This window comes from Delphinapterus leucas, unplaced genomic scaffold, assembly GCF_059928025.1.
Source record: "Delphinapterus leucas isolate spDelLeu-1000000601 "Yukka" unplaced genomic scaffold, BTC_Dleu_Yukka2 spDelLeu_asBTCV2_sq25, whole genome shotgun sequence".
NCBI lineage: Eukaryota > Metazoa > Chordata > Mammalia > Artiodactyla > Monodontidae > Delphinapterus > Delphinapterus leucas.
In genome coordinates, this window is record NW_028322234.1 from 12,914,738 (window position 1) to 12,934,403 (window position 19,666).

The window sequence follows — 19,666 nt, forward strand, 5'->3', positions numbered from 1 at the left end:
TGCGCGGGCTTCTCATTGCTGTGGCTTCCCTTGTTGCGGAGCACGGGCTCTAGGCGCGTGGGCTTCAGTAGTTGTGGCACACGGGCTTAGTTGCTCCAGGGCATGTGGAATCTTCCCGGACCAGGGCTCGAACCGGTGTCCCCTGTCTTGGCAGGTGGATTCTTAACCACTGCGCCACCAGGGAAGTCCTTCCCTTTTGTTTTGTCACCAACTAAAATTGGACTGCTCAAGAAACACTTAACTGTTATGACTATTTCACTGTTAACAATTATTGGCAGAAGTTATCTTCAGTGCTTAAAAAAAGCTAAATGCATTGGCTATCTAGACACTTTTCACAGGTTTGAAACATTTGCACATTTAAAGGAATGAGAGAAATTTGGCCAAGGAATTATTCAAGCCAAGCTGAAACTTAAAAAAAAAAATCACCCTTGTGCCACAATTCCCACGTCGATACCTCTGGTTGCATCCTCGCTGGCCTCTGTGCAGGTTTCACGAACATCTCAAAGGTAATATGACCCCGGTTGTCTTAGCCAGCTCAGTCCAAGACAAATCTGTTCTTACATTTACTCACCAGAAGCTCTGGAGTGGCCCTCAGCTCCTCTTTCTACACCCCACACCCAGTCCTGGCAGCTCTGCTTCAAAATCTAGCCAGAATCAACCCACTTGTTCCCACCCGTGCTGCCTCCACCTGGTCCAGTCCCATCATCGCTCACCTAGACGGGCACAGTCACCTCCACCCTAGTCCTCCCTCGTTCCCCAGTCTGTCCTCCCCAAAAGAACCACCAGAGGGCACCTGTGAGCACCTGAGGCAGGTCCAACCCTCGGCTCTGGCCCTCTCCCCCACAGTCTGTCCTCCCTGCAGCAGCCACCAGAGGGTGCCTGTGAGCACATGAGTCAGGCCCCGCCCCCTCCCCTACCTCCCACCTCCCTCAAGATTAAAAGCCCAAGTCTCCCCCAAGGCCCAGGAGGCCCTGTACCACCTGCCCCATCCCCTCCCTGCCCTCCCCTCCTCCCTCTCTCCACCTCACTCTCTATGATCCAGCCACACGGGCCTCCTCACTGTTCCTCCAACACACCAGGCACAGTCCTGCCCCAGGGCCTTTGCACAGGCTGTTCCCTCTGCCTAGAACACTCTTCCCCCAGATGTCACACACTTCCCTCCATCACCTCCTCAGGTCTCTCCTCAAAGTCACCTCCTCAGAAAGGCCTCCTCTGACCCCAAGGCTGAATGACCACACCCCCTCCTCAATTCACTCTCTGTTTCTTGCTTTCAGGGCACTTATCACTACCTCCCATCTTGTTACTGACTGATTGACTTGTGTAGTGTCTGTCTTTGCCATTACAATGACATTACAATGACATCCCCTGGAGGGCAAAGGTGGGTCCCCTCTGTGTCCCCAATGTCTAGAGCAGACCCAGGTGCCTGGGATCAAATCCCAACTCCACCTCTGCCCAGCAGCTGGGATCTAAAGCAAGTTTCTTGTCCTCCTGGGGCCTCACCTTTTCCATCTGGAAAGTGGAGATAATCATCGCAATCAATGAGCTTACCCACATGGTGGGCTTGGAAAGTGACTGGCACACAGTAGATGCTCAATAAGTGCATGGCTGAGGGTCCACCATGGATGGCCAGGGGTCCTCGGCCAGGTGCCATTTATCCAGATGTGTGTGTACACAGGCAGGCGTGCACCTGTGTGTCCACCCACCTGTGTGTCCATCTGCAGGCATGGCACACACACAGAGGCAAAACATGTCAACCACTCTGGGCCTGGCCTGGCCCCAATCTCCTCCCTTCAGGCCTGATGCCCAGAGACCCTGCTCCCAGCCTGGGACAAGCTCCACCCCTCCCCACCAGTTCACCTGGCTCAGGAATGGGGTCTCTATCTGAGCTGAGGGCATCCATCCATCTCTGAGGTTAAAGGTGATGAGGTCAGCAGGGTCTCAGCTTGGGGTCCCCTGCTGTTCCCATGAGACCCACGTTCTTTTTTTAAAAATTTTTATTGAAATATAGCTGATATACAATGTTGTGTTAGTTTCAGGTGTACAGCGAAGTGATTCCATTATACATATATAGAGAAGGAGACCCACATTCTTTTGAGGATTCCACAGGAACGGTACTGGGAAGGGACCTTCTTCAGCTCCACAGAAGACTCCTCCCCTCCATCCCAGTCCCCCCTGGGGTCAGGATTCTTCCCCCACCCATGTGGCTCCATCCCCAAGCTCCCCCACCTCTGAGGTGTCCACCTGACCCATGCGGACAGATGGCCTGGGGGTGTGAGAGGAGCAGACCCAGGGCAAGCAAGAGGGACAGGGAGAGTTGTGAGGGACAAGTTCTCCTACCCCCTGCCCTCTACACCCACCCCCAACTCACCTCAAGTTACCAAGGCACCAACGATGGGCAAGCTTCTACCATTCTGGGGGCAGTGGAATCAGAGCAGGGTCACCCTTCCTCCCCGGGACGCTGAGTCCTGCAGCACAGCATCTGCCCGACCCTCCAAGCACAGGGCTGATGGGAGAGCATCAAGCTCAGCCCCTCAGAAAAGCAGCATGAACCCACCTGGCTGATGAGGTTTTCCCACAGATCAGGGACCACTTATATATGCCCTGCTCTTTCTGGGGCCTGAGTCTAGGAGTGGAGGAGCAAGGGACGGGTGTCACCACTGCAGCCACCCGTACCCCCTCCCGTCGTGTCCCCCCCCTTCTGGGCCTCAGTTTCCCAAACATACTTGGGATCCACACACCAAAGCTTCATGGAGAAGCAGCAGGGATGGGGGAGGCAAGGCAGATCCCACCTAGCCTCCACAACCCCAGGTAACAGGTGGGAGGAAGCAGGGGACAGGGGAATGACAGTGTTCACAGGCAAACACTCAGTTGTCCATGGTGATCACTCACCATCCACAGCCAGATGCCCGGCCATCCATGGTGGACCCTCAGCCACTCACAGAGGGACACACTGCCTTCAACAGGTGGGCTTGAAACCATTCTGTTGGGGAAAGGGAGAGAGTCATTTCCACACTGTATTCTTTTCCTCTAACTGCCATAACAAATTACTACAAACTTTGCAGCTTAAACAACACAGATTTATTATCTTACAGTTCCAGAGGTAAGAAACCCCACCCAGGGCTCACCAGGATAAAAAGGTGTGCACAGGCTGTATTCCTTTCTGGAGGTTCCTGGGGAGGATCTGTTTCCTTGTTTATTTGGGTTATTGGCAGATTTTACTTCCTTGCGGTTGTAGGACTGAGTTCTCCATTTCCTTGCTGACTGTGAGCTGAGAGCCACTCCCAGCTTCTAGAGGCACCTGCATTCCTTGGCTCATGCCCCCCTCCCGTCTTCAAAGCCTGAAGCAGCAGATCAAGTCCCTCGCACCCTTCATATCTCCCCTCCTCTTCTCCCATCTCACTTCTGACCCAGCTAGAAAGGGTTCTCTGATTTTAAGGGTCCATGTGATTAGCCTGAGCCCACCCGGATAATCCAGGACCACCTCCGCTTCTCAAAATCAGTAACCTTCATCACATCTGCAGAATCTCTTTTGCCATGAATATGTAGGGAACATACTCAAGGTTCTTGGGATTAGGACGTGCACAACTTTGCGTTAGGCAGGCATTATATGCACATGGACACCACACAGGTAAGTACAGGTCTGTGGCTAGCAAATTGTACCTGTATGCAAATTAGAACAAGTCACCTTGTCATCACAGTAGACTTCAAAGTCATCACAATGGACTGACTTTGACAGAATGAGACCCTTGACTGCCCTCTGCTGGAAAGGAGTCAAAATAAATAGACAAATCGACCGTGTTTCTGCTGTGAATGAAACCCCTCAAAGGTGGCACCCTAGTGCGGAGAAAACACATACAAACCAACTTAGTCAAACACTTGCATACTTACAGCCCACAGTGAAACTAGTTGACATAGCTCACAAAAGAGTTTGGTATGGGGACTTCCCTGGTGGTCCAGTGGTTAAAACTCCGCTCTCCCAATGCAGGGGGCCCAAATTCCATCCCCGATCAGGGAACTAGATCCTGCATGCCACAACTAAAAAAAAAAAAAAAAAAATCCCGCATGCTGTAACTAAGACCCGGCACAGCCAGATGAATAAATATATATTTTTTTAAATAGTTTGGTTTTGAGCCATTGGTGCAAGTGTGGAGTCTAGCATTAAGTGAAGATGTCCAATGGAGGGGGGTGGACAGCTTGTCCTGTGGGAGCCTGTGGACATCGTGGACAGCTGACCAACAGTTGCTAAGGGGTCACACAGAGAGTTATAGAAGGGCTGGAGGATGGCGGGCAACAGGAAATAGCCACTGGGATGATGCGAGAGTGGACACCCTCAGAAGTGAAAACTCTCAGATGAGGCTTGGGTCCTGCCTGCAGACATTCATTTATCAAGTGTCAGCCATGTGCCGGGCACTGTTTTAAGGCAAGTGGTGGATAAGACAGATGTGAGCCCACCTTGCCAGTGGGCCCTTTCTTAAGCCAAGGAAGAGAGAAACAGTCCCTAGATCACCATGGCAGGGGACAAGAGGGTGGCCATGACCATCCCTCCGTTCCTGAACAGCACATTCTACTGAAAACAATGCAGGGAAAAGCTATATAGTTCCCAAGCTAGCCCACAGTAGTCGACTTAGCCCATAAGGCAGGTGAAAGTGATGGGATAGATAGGAAGTGACGGGGGGAGTACAGACAGGTAAGGAAGAGAAATGTCCCATAAGGAAGAGGTCAATTTCCATAACTAGACTGATGGGCTAGCCTGGAGGTTATGGTCTCTAACCATAAGTTCGCTTCTTTTGAGAAGTGAAAACATTTCTTAGCATCAAACCCTTTAAGTTTTAAACTGACAACTCAATGCCCAGTCACTCACCAGCAAACGTGTGTGGGGTATTGAAGGGGGAAAATTGCCACAGTATTTGGTATCTCCCCCATCAAGAAGATATGGATTCTGTTTCTCTTCCTCCTGAATCTGTATTTGACCATGTGATTTGTTTGGCCCATGAAACTTTAGCAAACATGACACAATGGGGAGCAAAAATGCTAGCAGGCTCTCTGCTTTTTCTGGTAAATCTGCAGCTACGGTGGAAATGAGTTCAAGCTAACCTGCTGGAGAGACCACATGGAGGAGAGCCAAGGCACCCTAGCCAACAGCCTGTGACTACCAGACACACGCAGGGAGCCCTCCATGATCATCTGGCATTTGGCCCCAGCCCACCCACCAGCTAATTGCAGTCCCATGAGTGACCCCAAGAAAGACCAACAGATGTATCACTCAGCTTAACTCAGCCCAAATCTCCAACCCACAGAATCAAGTGTTAATAAATGACCATCTTTTAAGCCATTACATGTTAGCGTAGTTTGTTACACAGCAAAGGCTAACTGCTACAATGTTGAAACACAGTCTCTTTGAAAGGAGACACACAAGCTCTCTAACGTGCAGCCACTAACTCTCTTAACAATAACCACACAAAGACATTGGTGTGGTCAACGTGTAAGTTTCAGTGCCAGAAATTCTAATTTATTCATCCTGCCATCCACTAGGTGGCAGGAATTCTTCATCTGGCTCAAACTTCCACTTAAGCTAGAAGTACAGGCTAAGGAATCAATTTGTGTTTCCACTTAAAAAAAAAAATACTTTTACCTTGCAATCATTATCTTGATTTTACAGATGAGGAAACCTAGGCATGAGGAGATTTACATCTCTTGCTTGTGAGGGATGAAGCCAGGGTTTGCATCTAGGCTGACTCTACAATTAATTACTACATTGGACTGACACCCTGCTCTATCATGGATTATCTGTGTAACCCTGAGCAAGGCGCTACACTCTTATACCTCAGTTTCATCTCATGTAAAATGAGAGAGCTGAACTAAAACCAAAGGTTCCTAACCTGGACTGAACAGCTATGATACTATATAACTGTCCAAAAAAATCTTGGGCGTAAATATATTTGGGGGGGGGAGTTGAGGGCGATGGATTGGAGGTGGTCTTTAAATTCAGTTAATTCCCAAATGAGTCTATGATCCAGAAAAGGTTAAGAAACATTGTATAATATCCTCCAGAAGACCTATTCCAGGAATCAAGTTCCCATTCAAGTTGATACCAAATGCTATAATCACAATTGTGCAGAAACCGTGCAAGCCTTACAGAGAACAGTCTCGGGGACAATGTGGCCCATAATGCAGCGGTACTGAACTGTGGTCAGGGTGAAGCATGACCCTGGTCTTAATTCCAAGCTTGAATGGAATGCCTCTTTCTAACACACCCTGTGCCCTTATCTTGGAACTAGACCAGTTATGGGCTTGTCCCACTGAGTCACGACCTGCCCGGGGTGGGGGGCGTGCTTTCACCCTGCCCCAGGCAAGGTTCTGTTGCTATAGCTTTAACCTCTGAGCCCTACCTATCCACAACCTGAGAAAGCACTTAGTGATGATTACAGGAACTACCAAGATAGGCGACAGCGAATTCTGTCTGAAGCAGCCCTTGCCTAATTTTCCGGGAGTCTGACTCATTGTAACTGTTTCTGGTGGCTTGATGTTTCCCCAGAACGAGCTGCTGTCTCTCACAGCTGCTCACCCCACAGCCTCCTCTCCATTCTGTACCAGCTCCTATCTGCCCCTGTCTTGAGTTCCCACAGCCAACAGGTCCTCCTACTTACCTCCAAATCTGCACGCCAGCCTGACGTCAGAAGCACCTACAGCTGTTCACAGCCGCTGGCCTCAGGTGTCCCGAGCGAGATCTCCCTTCCCATGACAGCCCAGTTCACTCTAAGCTGGTCATAAAGTTTGCTATGTGGTGCAAGTATGCAAACTTTTCCTTTGGGTGGTGGAATTTTTGTCAAGCAACATCTTACGGAAACTCAAACAACGCGAAAGCCTTTGGGATGGCAGGACCTTAGAGAGAGCACCGCATCTTGGTGGGGGGGCAGAGGGAGGGGGCACCCGCAGGCAATCAGGTAAGTATGCAAGAGTTCATGCGTGGGTGGCCTGGGGGAAATCGAGGAGACAGAACTGGTTTCCCCAAAGCGTTGGCCCCGGGAAGGTGGGTAAGAGCGAGGGTTCAGCGGGCAGGAACTCAGGCCAAGAAGCAAGCATGAGAACACAGGCCCTGGGAATTTACAGACATCTCGGGGAGGGCGCTGGGCTTCCCGCAGGTCGTGGGAGTGAGGCAGGCGCCAAAGCTCCGAGGCCTGAGTAACCCCAGCTGACATCTGGAGAACAGCTGTTATACAAAAGAGCCTGTCCCAGCCAGGGAGCAGTAACCCCAGCAGGGCTTTCAAACACCCAGCAGGGTTTTTTTAATAGCTTTAGAGAGATTCTTTCACAACAACAAACTCACTAAGAGCCACTGCTCAGCTGCAGCATGGACACACCCCGAGACACACATGTCCGCCACATATAATAATAGCCCAATATTTCACGCATGGGCAGTATGCATCAGACAGGGTACTATCACTTTACACATAGTAATTCATGTAATTCTTATAACAACTCCTTGGGGTCGATGCTATCCCCATTCCCATAGCAGGCAGGGGAATTGCTTCAACACCCTCCCAGGGTGAAAGCGCAAGCCACCCCCATCCTTGCCCATAGAGCCTTGCAAGACCTGGCCCATCCCCTCCCTGCCCTGACCTCTTCTCTCTCTTCCCCTCGCTCATTCTGTTCCGGTCACATGAACTCCCCAAGTAAATTCCTGCCCCAGGGCCTTTGCATGTGCTCCTCCCTTTGCCAAAGAGGCTCTCCCCACTGAAGCACTGCACAGCTCTCGCCTCTCCCCCTTCCATTCTTTACCCACAAATGTCACCCCCCTCCCCACATGCACATACACAGCACTTAACACCATCGAGCATATTGCATACTTTTATTTCCTCATCTAGCATGTTGTATACTTTTATTTCCTCATCTCTATTGTCAGCACGACCCACCAGAGCAGGGATTTGTGTCTGTGTTGTTCACTGCTGTGCCTGAAGTGCCTAGAACAGTGCCCAGCGCACAGTGGGTGTTCGGCAAGTATTTGCAGAGTGAATAATCCCCGATGAAAGAGGACATGGAGACAGGGAGAAATTGGGCCACGTACCCAAGGCCCACAGTCCTTAGAAGCTGGACTCGAACCCAGACAGTTGAATTCCCAGGCTTCCTAGTCACTGCGCTTCTTTTCCCTAAACACATTCCTGTGCACAGCCGCAAACGCACACAATGGCTAACACATTCGTAAATGCATGCTGCTTACCGCCAGGTGCATCCACAGCTGGCTTTCCCACAAGCACACCCCCTCACTCAGGCCCACCCTCAGCCCCCAGACTCCTGGCCCCCAGCGCTCACCTCCTCAAGCCCCTCGCCCCAACACCCCAGGCAGGGAAGAGCCCTCGGTCTGCACCCTGGAGAACTTGAGCTCAGCCTCCTAGGGCATCAGGCTGCTGTTTACCAGGGCAACCGTGCGTGAGCGGCTCCGGGCCACCCACCTGGGATCCGGGCTGATGGTGGCCAGGTCCAGCGCCTCGCCCTGGGGAGGGAAGACCCAGGAGAGTTGCTGGTGTGGCCAAGGGCGCGGCCACACAACCCCCCTTCCCATCTTCTGTGCCTTCTCAATAGCCGTGTCCCCATAGCACCCTCACCCTGGCGCCCCTAGGGCACGTAGTGCAGGCTGCTGAGACCCTACTGTCTTTATGTCCCTTCTCCCATCAACCCAGGCCCTCATCTGAGCCCGGCTCCCCGTGCTTCTCCAGCTTCCAGGTCTGAGGCAGGTAGCCGCCCACCGTGGCACAGGGCAGGCTGCAGAAGAGCACAGCCTTCCCTATCGCCCGCCCCCTCTTTGCCTCCCATCCTCCTTGGACCCCGGGGTCCCCTCAGGCTCCTCCCTCAGCCCAAGCCCTGCCCCCTCCCGGCCTCAAGTACAGCGTCGCCTTCCAGGACAGGTGCACAGTCAGCACCAAGGCATCACTGAGGCTTTGCAAGAAGACCTTCCACCTTGAAGACCTCGCCTCCTAGGGCTCCTTCCAGGTCCCCACCCCAGCCAGTCCCACCCCCACCCCTCCAGCCTCCAAGAAGAGCGAACTGTGGCCCCCTCACCCCCAATGGCCCCTCCCCACTCCAGCCTAGGCCCCGCCCTCTGGCCCCGCCCAGTCACCTACAGCTTCAGGGTGCGATGCTCTTGGCCACGCACCGGCTGGCGAAGACGCCCGGCTCGACCTAGCTATCATGGTCCCTTCAGCCGCTCCCGGACCCTCCCAGGCCACGCCCGCACCTGCCCCGCGTCCTGCCCTGCACGCATCGCGCCCCACGGCCTGCGCAGAGTGCAGGCATCCGTCCGCGTTCCGGTGCAGTCTGAGAGCACCTAGCCACCCCGAGTGCAGGACCTGGCGCAGCCGGAAGGGCGCGCGGGCCTTGCCCACCAGCTCAGGTTCCCTTGGGCCTCGGCCTGCAAGATGCTGCCCAGGAAGAAGGGGAGGTGTGGACCCCGAGTCGCCGCCGCCTCCCCACGCACAATACGCACCCCTGAGCCTCACTGGATCCTGCGGGGTCAGAGGGGGCTTTGAAGCAAGTCAAGCCCTCGACTGCCCTTCCTGACCATCCATCTGGGCAGAAGTAGCGGGCGTGGTGCAGAGCTGAGCTTGCAGATCCATCTAGAGAACCTGGTCTAAACCAGAGGAGCGCCAGCCTGCTGGGCTCAGATCAGGGACCCCTAAACCTACCTCTGACTTTTTAGAGACCTTGTACGGAGCGCCTAGATGCCTCCACTGGTCCCCACGCCCCAACCCCTGGAGCCATTCATTCCTTGAATGAACACGTGTTGAATTCTTATTGTGTTTAGACCCAGTGTTGGGGATACGGGGACGAAGAAGCAACCATAGTCTCTGCCCTATTGAAGCTAATACTCTAGGGGAGAGAGGGGAGCTCGATGGGCAAGGAAGAGACAAAAATCATAATGACAGATTGAGGTAAGGGCCACCAAAGAAATAAACAGGGAACAGCGCGAGAAAAGACAAGTGATTGTAGCTGGGATGTCGTCTTCTCTGAGGAGGTGGCATTTGAGCTCAGATCTGAAGGACGGTGGAGTTCACAGTTCAAAAAGCCAGGGAAAAGCACACCAGGCAAGGGATCCTGCAGGTGCAAAGGCCCTGAGGCTGGAACAAGTTTTGCCATCAAGGACCTTGCTCCTCAGCCTTCCCTTCTTCCTCTCCACTGACTCTTCCCCCTTAGCCCCAGAGATTCTCCATCGTCCTGAGAATCCCTTTCTTGCTGTGCCTCTTCCCGCCCCATCCCCCCATCATGGACAAGTTTCTAGAAAGCATGAGCTAACCTGAATGTCTATCAACAGGGGATTGGAATGAGATATATGATTCAGGGTTGCGATCGAAACATCTATCTGTAGGAGGGAAATAGGAAGATTGTATGACCCTGTTTGGGGGGCTGGTGATGAAAGGTATTTTAATATCTAGCAAGGCAGATAACTTAAAACTGCCTACCTTCCACTTTCTGGGGATGACGTTAATGTTCTATATCTTGATCAAGGTTGGATTACACGGGTGTCTGCACCGCTCCAAAGTCAGGGGATGTACACAAAAGACTTGTCTGTTTCTTGCCTGTTTCACCCACTTCCCCAATAGCAAAGAAACATAAGATATTGAACTCTTAGGTAGTGATGTCCATGCTGAAGTGTTTCGGGGTAACGGGTGCTGATGGCCGCATCCTAAAAATAATGTGGATTGATGGATGGAGAGAGAGGGGAAGGGAGGGAGGCATATCTGATAAAGCAAATATAGCATGATGTTAATTGTCAAATCTAAGGGTGGGCAGGCCAGTGTACAATTCTTTCCGTTTTTCTGTATGTATGAAAATTTTTATAATGTTGAGAAAATTTGTCTTCCCACAGAAGCTACAGGTCATTTTTCTATTAAAGTGGGCCCAGCAAGGCACCCCTGGTGCAGACCTGTGCTGAGGAAGGGTCCCTGAGGGTCTTTCTTAGTCCTGCAAGTGTAAGGGGGATATGAGGAAGCTTTCATAGGTCGAGATGGGCTGTTGGTCCCCTGGGTGCTGGAGGAGAGTCAGGGATGGAGATGGGGCCATGGGGAAGACACAGGAGTGGGAATTTGGTGAGGGCTGGTTCGGAGTGGCCAAAGGAAGAGCCAGCATATTTGTTTTAAGCACGTCCCTCAGCTTGAAAATGGGCAAATGACCTGAACAGACATTTCTCCAAAGAAAATAAACAAACAGCCAACATGAATAGATGCTCAATGTCGCTAGTCATTAAGGAATTGCAAATCAAAACCACAGTGATATATCACTTCACACCCAGCAGGATGGCTAGAATCAAAAAGTCGAATAAATACAAGCGTTGGCAAGACTGTGGAGATATCGTAACCCTCATACAATGCCATGGGGAATGTAAAATGGTTCAGCCGCTTGGAAAACAGTTTGGCGGTTCCTCAAAATGTTAAACATAGAGTTTCCATATGACCCGGAAATTATACCAAAAAGAATTGAACACAGGTATTAAAACAAATATTTGCCCAGGAATGTTCATTGCAGCATTATTCACAATAGCCGAAGGCAGAAACATCGCAATCCCCATCAGTGGATGAATAGATTTTAAAAAAAATACATACATATATATATACATATATACATACAATGGAATATTATTCAACCGTACAAATAATTAAAATACTGATACATACTACACATGAACATCGAAAACATTATGCTTAGTGAAAGAAGCCAGTCACAAAAGGCTACATATTATATGATGCCACGTGTACAATATTCTGGAAAAGGCAAACTGTAGCAACGGAGAACAGATCAGTGCTTGCCAGAGGCTGGGGATGGGGGCATATTCCGTATCTTGATTGGCGTGGCGGGTGCATAGCTGTATGCATTTGCCAAGAATCTGAATTGTATGCTAAAATTGGATTTTACCGTATGTAAATTATACCTTATTTTTTTCATGAGAGCGGGGAAGGAGCCAGTAGAAAAGACACACTATGCGGTAAAAATAATAGCTGAATAGGAAAGGAAAGGCTGTCTATACTCTGCAGATCCACTTCCTCCTTCCCATCCTCTCATCCAGCCTCGAACTCTCTCCCTGATGGGACACTGCTCCTTTGGCTGGTTGAGTATCAGGCAAATGGCTAGCTCCCCAACGACGCCCTGTTCATTCTCCTTGCGCTTCTTGTTGCTGAGTCCCTTGGATGCTGGGGAGCACTCTCTCCTGCTTGAGAATCACAGCTCTCTCTTACGCAACCTCTCCAGCCTGCCTCCCCTATCTCCAGCTCTGATGGCTCCTGCTCTGTCTCCGCCCTTAACTCCTCACCCCCCGCTAGCTGGGCCATCCTGCTTGTGGTTTCACAGGCTGCCAACATGTCAACCACACCCAGTTCCCCCCACCCACCCAGGCATCTCTTGACTTTGATCTGCAGTAACATCACCTCCTAAGTTCTCCATGACATATTTCTATTAATACGACCTGGGATCCATATCTGACTCACACTGTGCCTTGTGGTTGGCCGAACCCCCAGTCTGGTTCCCACGTGACCTGTGCTCTGAAGTCTCAAGATACTGTTTGGCAGGACTTCCCTGAACTTTCCCTGTTCAAGAACCTTCCGTGGGATTTAAAGACCTAAATTTAAGAGTTAGGGGCTTCCCTGGTGGCGCAGTGGTTGAGAGTCCGCCTGCCGATGAAGGGGACACGGGTTCGTGCCCCGGTCCGGGAGAATCCCACATGCCGCGGAGCGGCTGGGCCTGTGAGCCGTGGCCGCTGAGCCTGCGCGTCCGGAGCCTGTGCTCCGCAACGGGAGAGGCCACAACAGTGTGAGGCCCGTGTACCGCAAAAAAAAAAAAAAAAAAAAAGTTAAAACTATAAAACTTTTAGAAGAAAACATTAGGGGAAATCTTCATAAAAGTTTGAGAAATCTTCATGATGTTGAATTTGGCAACAATTTCATGTATATGACATTAAAAGCGCAGGCAACAAAAGGCAAAATAGATTCATTGAACTTCATCAAAATTGAGAACTTTTTTGCATCACAAAACACTATTAGGGCTTCCCTGGTGGCGCAGTGGTTAAGAATCCGCCTGCCAATGCAGGGAATACGGGTTCGAGCCCTGGTCCGGGAAGATCCAACACGCCACGGAGCAACTAAGCCCGTGTGCCACAACTACTGAGCCTGCGCTCTAGAGGCCGCGAGCCACAACTACTGAAGCCTGTGCTCCGCAACAAGAGAAGCCACCGCAACGAGGAGTCCTCGCACCTCAACGAAGAGTAGCCCCCGCGTGCCACAACTAGAGAAAGCCCGCGCACAGCAACGAAGACCCAACGCAGCCAAAAATAAAATAAATAAATTTTTTAAAAACACTATTAATAAAGCAAAAAGACAACCTACAGAATGTGAGAAAATATTTGCAAATCATATACCTGAAAAGGGATTAATATCCAGAATATATAACGAACTCTTACAACTTGGCAAGAACAATAAAAGTTCAAAACTGGTCAAAGAACTTGAACAAACATTTCTCCAAAGAAGGTATACAAATGGCCAATAAGTGCATGAAAAGATGTATAATAGCATTAGTCATTAGGGAAATGCAAATCAAAACCACAGTGGGATACTACTTCACATCTACTAGGACGGCAATTTATTTTTTTAATAAATTTATTTATTTTATTTATTTTTATTTTTGGCTGCATTGGGTCTTCGTTGCTGTGCGGGCTTTCTCTAGTTGCGGCGAGCAGGGGCTACTCTTCGTTGTGGTGCGCAGGCTTCTTGTTGCAGTGGCTTCTCTTGCTGCGGAGCATGGGCTCTAGGCGTGCAGGCTTCAGTAGTTGCAGCTCGCGGGCTCAGTAGTTGTGGCTCGCGGGCTCTAGAGCACGGGCTCAGTAGTTGTGGCGCACGGACTTAGTTGCTCCGTGGCATGTGGGATCTTCCCTGACCAGGGCATAAACCCGCGTCCCCTGCATTGGCAGGCGGATTCTTAACCACTGCGCCACCAGGGAAGCCCTAGGATAGCAATTAAAAACAAAAACAAAACAAAACAGAAAATAACAAGTATTGGTGAGAATGTGGAGAAATTGAAACCCTCTTGTGTTACTGGTGGGAATGTAAAGTGGAAAACAGTTTGGTGTTTCTTCAAAAAATTAAACTGAGAGTTACCATAGGACCCAGCAATTCTACTCCCAGGTATATACCCAAAGGAATGTAAGGCAGGAACTCAAACAAGTATCTGGACATGAGTGTTCATAGCAGCTTTATTCACAGTAGCCACAAGTTGGAAACAACCCAAGTGTCCATCAACAGATGACCCAATAAATAAAATGTGGTCCATCCATATAATGGAATATTATTCAGCCTCCAAAGAGAATGAAATTCTGACACATACTCCATCATGGATGAACCTTGAAAAACATGTAAAGTGGAAGAACCCAGACATGAAAGGACAAATATCGTATGGCCCCATTTACATGAGATCCCTAGAGGAGTCCAATTCACAAAGATAGAAAGTGGGATGGTGGGCGCCAGGGGCTGGGGGAGGGGATGGGGAGTGAGTGTTTCATGGGGACAGAGTTTCAGTTTGGGAAGATGAGAAAGTTCCAGAGATGGATGGAGGTGATGGTTGCTCAACACTGAGAATGTACATTAACACCACTGAATTGCACACTTAAAAATAGTGGTAAATTTTATGTTATGTTATTTTACCATAAGTTTAAACATTTTAAAAGAGCCTGCATAGCTCCCTCTTACTACTTCATTGAACCTAAACATCTCAGCCCTCTGCTCCAGCCGGCCTGGGTCCCTGGCCTTCCCTCTAACCCACCCTCACACACTTTTATACATGGGATGCCCTCCACTGGGGGCACTGTCTCCACCCCTCTCTGTCTCCCCTAATCCACCAGCCCTGCCTTGCAGACTCGCAGACACGCTCCCCCGTGGAGAATCAGTGCAAGGTAGCAAGGTAGGGGGCTTGTCCTGGGACCCGAGACCAGGTGGGAATAGCTAAGCTAGTCTCGGTTCAGGAAGCTGAGGCAGGAAACCATCCTTAGTAGAGCTAGAGAAGCTCCTCCCCACAGCAACTGCAGGCACAGCTTGAGAAGCCAGAGGTAGGGGAGGCAGAGACAGAGGTAGGGGGCGGACCCTCGGACCCCTGTCAAGGGCCCCAAGGTCAAGATGTCCCAGAGATGATGCATTCTCTCTGCGTTCTCAACTATGTCCCGGCATCCCTGTCTCATTGGCAGTAACAACAACAACAGTAATAATAACAGCCCGGGGGCAGCCAGCTTTGCATCTGCCTCCACTTCCCTGTGCCATTCTAGACCATGCCCATCAGGGACACACAGGGGCAAGGCCTGGAGTGACCGAGTCCCTGGGGTCCCCACAGCCAGAGATGCTGGGAGAGGCCAGAGCGGGTGGGCAGAAGGAGGTAGAGGGTGAAAGGCCAGGGGCTGACATGCTGGAGGGGCCGCCGAAGGAGGCTGGGCAGAGGTCTGGCAGCTGGACCGAGGGGGCCTGGCCAGCAGTACGTGTTTACTTTAGGAAGAGAGGGGCCAATCTGCAGCCTCCCACTGTGACCCTGGACTCAGGGGTCCGCGGGGAATCAGATGTTTCTCTCCTGAGCTAATCTCTGGGCTTCATCCCAGGGGATTCTCTGGCCTTCCCAGAAGACACGCCCACCTCGAGAACCCTCAGACATCAAGAGACATTATCCAGGTTCAGGAATCCTGTGTCTCCACGCCCCCAGGAGCCCGGTCAGCCCCACAAGCCCAGCCCCTCAGTCCCGCCTGGACTGACCCCATCCAGCCTCATCCTGAGCTCCCTAATTTGGCTGCGTTGCCCAGAGTTTGCAACCCCACTGGGCCACCCCAGAGAGGGCCATGGGACGCCAGCCTTGTTCTCAGTGCCCAGGTTCTGGGAAGAAGAGGAAGGGGAAAAGCAGGAAATCTTTGATGCTCGGCCAGAAGTCTCTGCCTGAAATTCCACCATCCAAGTTTCCCCTTTGGTTTAAGGCACTGTTTCCTTTATGTATTCCAGGACCCCCCTAGACCCCTAAAAAATGCTTCGGAGGGGAAAAAATGTCAAGGGGGGCACATAAGTTCTGGAAAGCTCTGAGCACATGAAAGGCTCTGAGAAGACCCGCACGGAACGGCCCCATTTAGCTCTACTTAATCCCCACACTTGGCTCTGGTTCCACGGAACATGCTCTGGGCATCCAAGGCCCCAATTAAATGCCCACTGTGACAGCCCAGAGGGGTAAGGGGGGCCATCAAGCTACAGAGGGAGTAAGTCATTTCGACTGAACCTGGACGGAAGGGATGTGGAGGACAAAAGCCCTGCATGCCACCCTCGGTTAGAGACCAGAAACATCCCCAAAGCACGGGAAGGGGGCTCAGCCCTCACTGCCACCACCTTGCTCCTTGCTCAAGCTCCTGGCTGTCTGATCAAACCCCCATTCCTGCACCCAAGACCTCAGATTCCCCCAGAGCCATGTCTCCCGCTCTTGCTACCACCATGTGGCCATGGCGCGGGCCACCGTACCCATCCACAGGGCTCTAACAGAGGCATCACAGGTATTGTCAGCCGACTGAATGCCACGCGGCCACATTATAAAGACCAATGACGGGAGTTAGACTTTGTTTGTTTGTTGTTTGTTTATCAGATTAGCAGTGACTTTTTTTTTAATTGGGGTATAGTTTTTCTTCAATGTTGTGTTAGTTTCTACTGTGTAGCGAAGTGGAGTTCCCTGTGCTATACCGCAGGTTCTCATAGGTTATCTACTTTATACATATTAGTGTATACGTGTCAATCCCCATCTCCCAATTCATCCACCACCCCCCTTCCCCCATTGGTGTCCATACGTTTGTTCTCTACATCTGTGTCTCTATTTCTGCCTTGTAAACCGGTTCATGTGTACCATTTTTCTAGATTCCACATATATGCGTTAATATACAGCATTTGTTTTTCTCTTTCTGACTTACTTCGCTCTGTATGACAATCTCTAGGTCCATCCACGTGTCTACAAATGACCCAATTTCGTGACAGGAGTTAGACTTTAATGAACACCTTCATCTATTATTCCTGACACCAGGAGGACAGACGGGTGAGAATTCGAACCATGGATCAAACATGATCGATCAGGGAACAGTTAGCAGCTGCGCGATCCTGGGGCAGTGAATCAAACTCACCAGATCTCATCTGGAAAATGGGGCCAGCAAATGAGTCCATCACTGGATGATGGCAGGGATTCTGTAAGATATGGAACCCAAGACCTGGCCTGCTCTTGTGCTATTTTGTCCTTTTCTGGAGTCTCCTGCCCCTCCTCTGCCCACAGCCCTCCAGGGCTCCCATCTCCCTTGGGGTAAAAGCCCAAGTCCTCCCCAAGGCCCACAAGGCCCTGCACGACCTGCCCCCATCCCCTCCCTGCCCTCACCCCCGTTCCTCTGTCCCCCTCGCTCACTCTGCTCCAGCCACGTGGGCCTCTGAATGATACCAGGACAAGTCAAGCACAGCCCAACCTCGGGGCCTTTGTACCGGCTCTTCCCTCTGCCTCTTCCCCCCAGATCTCCCGCACTTCCATCGGGTCGCGTTCAAATGTCACCTCCTCCAGGAGGTCACCCGTGATGTCTCCACGCTAAAACAGCCCCATGGACTAGGTTGGATAGGGTTCCCCCCACCAAATTCACATCCACCCAGAACCTGTGAATGTGATCTTCTTTGGAAACAGGGTCTTGATGTCATCAAGTTAACATGAGGCCATACTGGGCCCTAAATCCATCATAAAAGGGGGGAGGGGGAATTGGGTACATGTACACAGGGAAGAAAGCCATGTGACAAGGGAGGCAGATGCATCTGCAAACCAAGGAACTCGCAGGGTCACAGGCAACCAGCAGAAGCTAGGGAGGCGCAAGGAAGGATTTTTCCCTGGACGCTTCAGGAGGAGCACAGCCCTGCTGACACCTCGACTTTGGACGTCCAGCCTCCCGAGCTGTGAGAGAATAAACTTCCGTTTAGTTAGGGCAGCCCTAGGAAACTAACATACCCCTATCTTCCCTCTTCATCCCCCCAATCCAGGAGTCTCTTCTCAGCACTCGTTACCACCTGAAACAGTACACAGTCTGTCCTCAGGATTCGCAGATCCCACAACCGCAAATTTGCTGCCTCACTGACGTGTATGGGTAACCGCGGAATCAATGCTGGTGGGACTCTCGTGGCCACGCAGGGCGCCCGGGGTGCACAGTCCCAGATGGGGTCGATTCAGACAGGAGTTATAAAGCTGCTGGCCATGAATTCAGTGGAAACGAATCAACAGTATATATTAAGTAAGGGATCTTTCAACAGCAACACACACCACACAAGGTTATGTACCAATCGGTGGATGAAAATGTGTGGCCTCCAACTCAGGCCTGGAAGAGGCCAGACTCCCACCGATGGCCAAGCCAGGGGGTTTCACCGCGAGACAGAGGCTGTAGGTGTCCAGCCTGGCTGGATGGTGGACACACAGGCCAGGGGATGGTCAAACACATGGTTCTGGGGGTGTCTGTCCAGCTCGAGCAGGAAGGCCAGCGCAGCCACTCAGACACTCACACTGTCACGCACTATGTACTAGCCTTTCTGAGACTCCGGGTCCCTGTCTGCTAATGGCTGTCACTGGGAAAGCCAGTGGGGCAGGATTTTAAGTGCTCACTGATGCTTGTCTGATGATGGGGGTTTTCCAGTTACCAAGGATCTTCCTTCATTTAAGTAACAGCCAGTATGTCAGCTTCCACTGTCTCTTAGAGAGAGGCTGTCTCAGCATAAAAAAGAAAAAGAAAAAGAAAAAGGCTTTCATGTGTCTAAAGTCAGGATACTGAAAAGAATTAACAACCCGGGGCTGGGAGGGACACGGCTCATCCTAGTGGATCTGGTATAGACAGAAAAAAACATAGGCTCAGATCAGTGGTTCTCACCCAACCGATTCTGCCTCCCAACCCAGGGGACACTGGCCAGGGTCTGGAGATGACTTTGGTCCTCAGAATTGGAGGGTGTTACTGGTACCCGCCGGGTGGAGGCCAGAGATGCTGCCAAACATCCTATAATGCATAGGATATCCCCCTATCCCCCACCAGCAAGAACTCTCCAGCCCAAAATGTCAGTAGTGCTAAGGGTGAGAATCCCTGGACCAATCACCCATCAGGCTGAAAATGATGTGGGCAATCAGAGGCATCACCAACATCATCACCATCCTGTTTATTATGTGCTTACCGGGTGCCAGGTCCTGTTCTAAGTAGCCCCACGACGCCCACTCATGTGGATAAGCCAGGAGCAGCACCGAGACCCAGGCAGGGCAGGACAAGAAAGGCAACCGCATTCGAAGTTTACGTCAAAGTCACAAAGTGCTGGGCTTGAAGAAAATCGCCTGCCACGGGTTCTCGGGGTGGCAGAGGGGGACAGCTGAGCCTTGTCTGTCCCAGCAGCAGAGGGGAAACTGAGGCCAGCGCTCAGATCATCACTCTGAGATCAGGGGTGATGTCTCCAACAGCTGGCCCCAAACCGGGGAGGAGGGGCAGGGGATCTGTGTGTGCTGTGATGAGGGGGAGGGGCAGTTGGGGAGGCAGTGGGAGCGGGGAACCTCCAGGTCTCATTGGAAACGAGGGGGAAGGCAGGAGGTTTATGTCACCTTTGCTAGGCAGACTTTGGGGGTTTTGAGTTGCTTT

The 19,666-nt window shown here is 51.3% G+C and overlaps 1 long non-coding RNA gene across 3 annotated transcripts in view; it reads right to left on the reverse strand.

Moving 5' to 3' along the window:
• Positions 1–1,976: 1,976 nt before the first annotated feature.
• Positions 1,977–19,666, reverse strand: part of LOC111166118 (uncharacterized) — a 42,486-nt gene continuing 24,796 nt past the window's right edge. For 2 of the 3 annotated variants that reach the window (XR_002642556.3, XR_002642555.3), the window contains 2 exons: positions 2,890–2,980; positions 1,977–2,503 (listed from right to left, as the gene is read on the reverse strand). This is a non-coding gene — a long non-coding RNA (uncharacterized LOC111166118). Of the gene's footprint in view, positions 2,504–2,889; positions 2,981–3,888; positions 4,036–19,666 lie in introns of all 3 variants that reach the window. The other variant, XR_016391512.1, reaches the window with a different exon arrangement.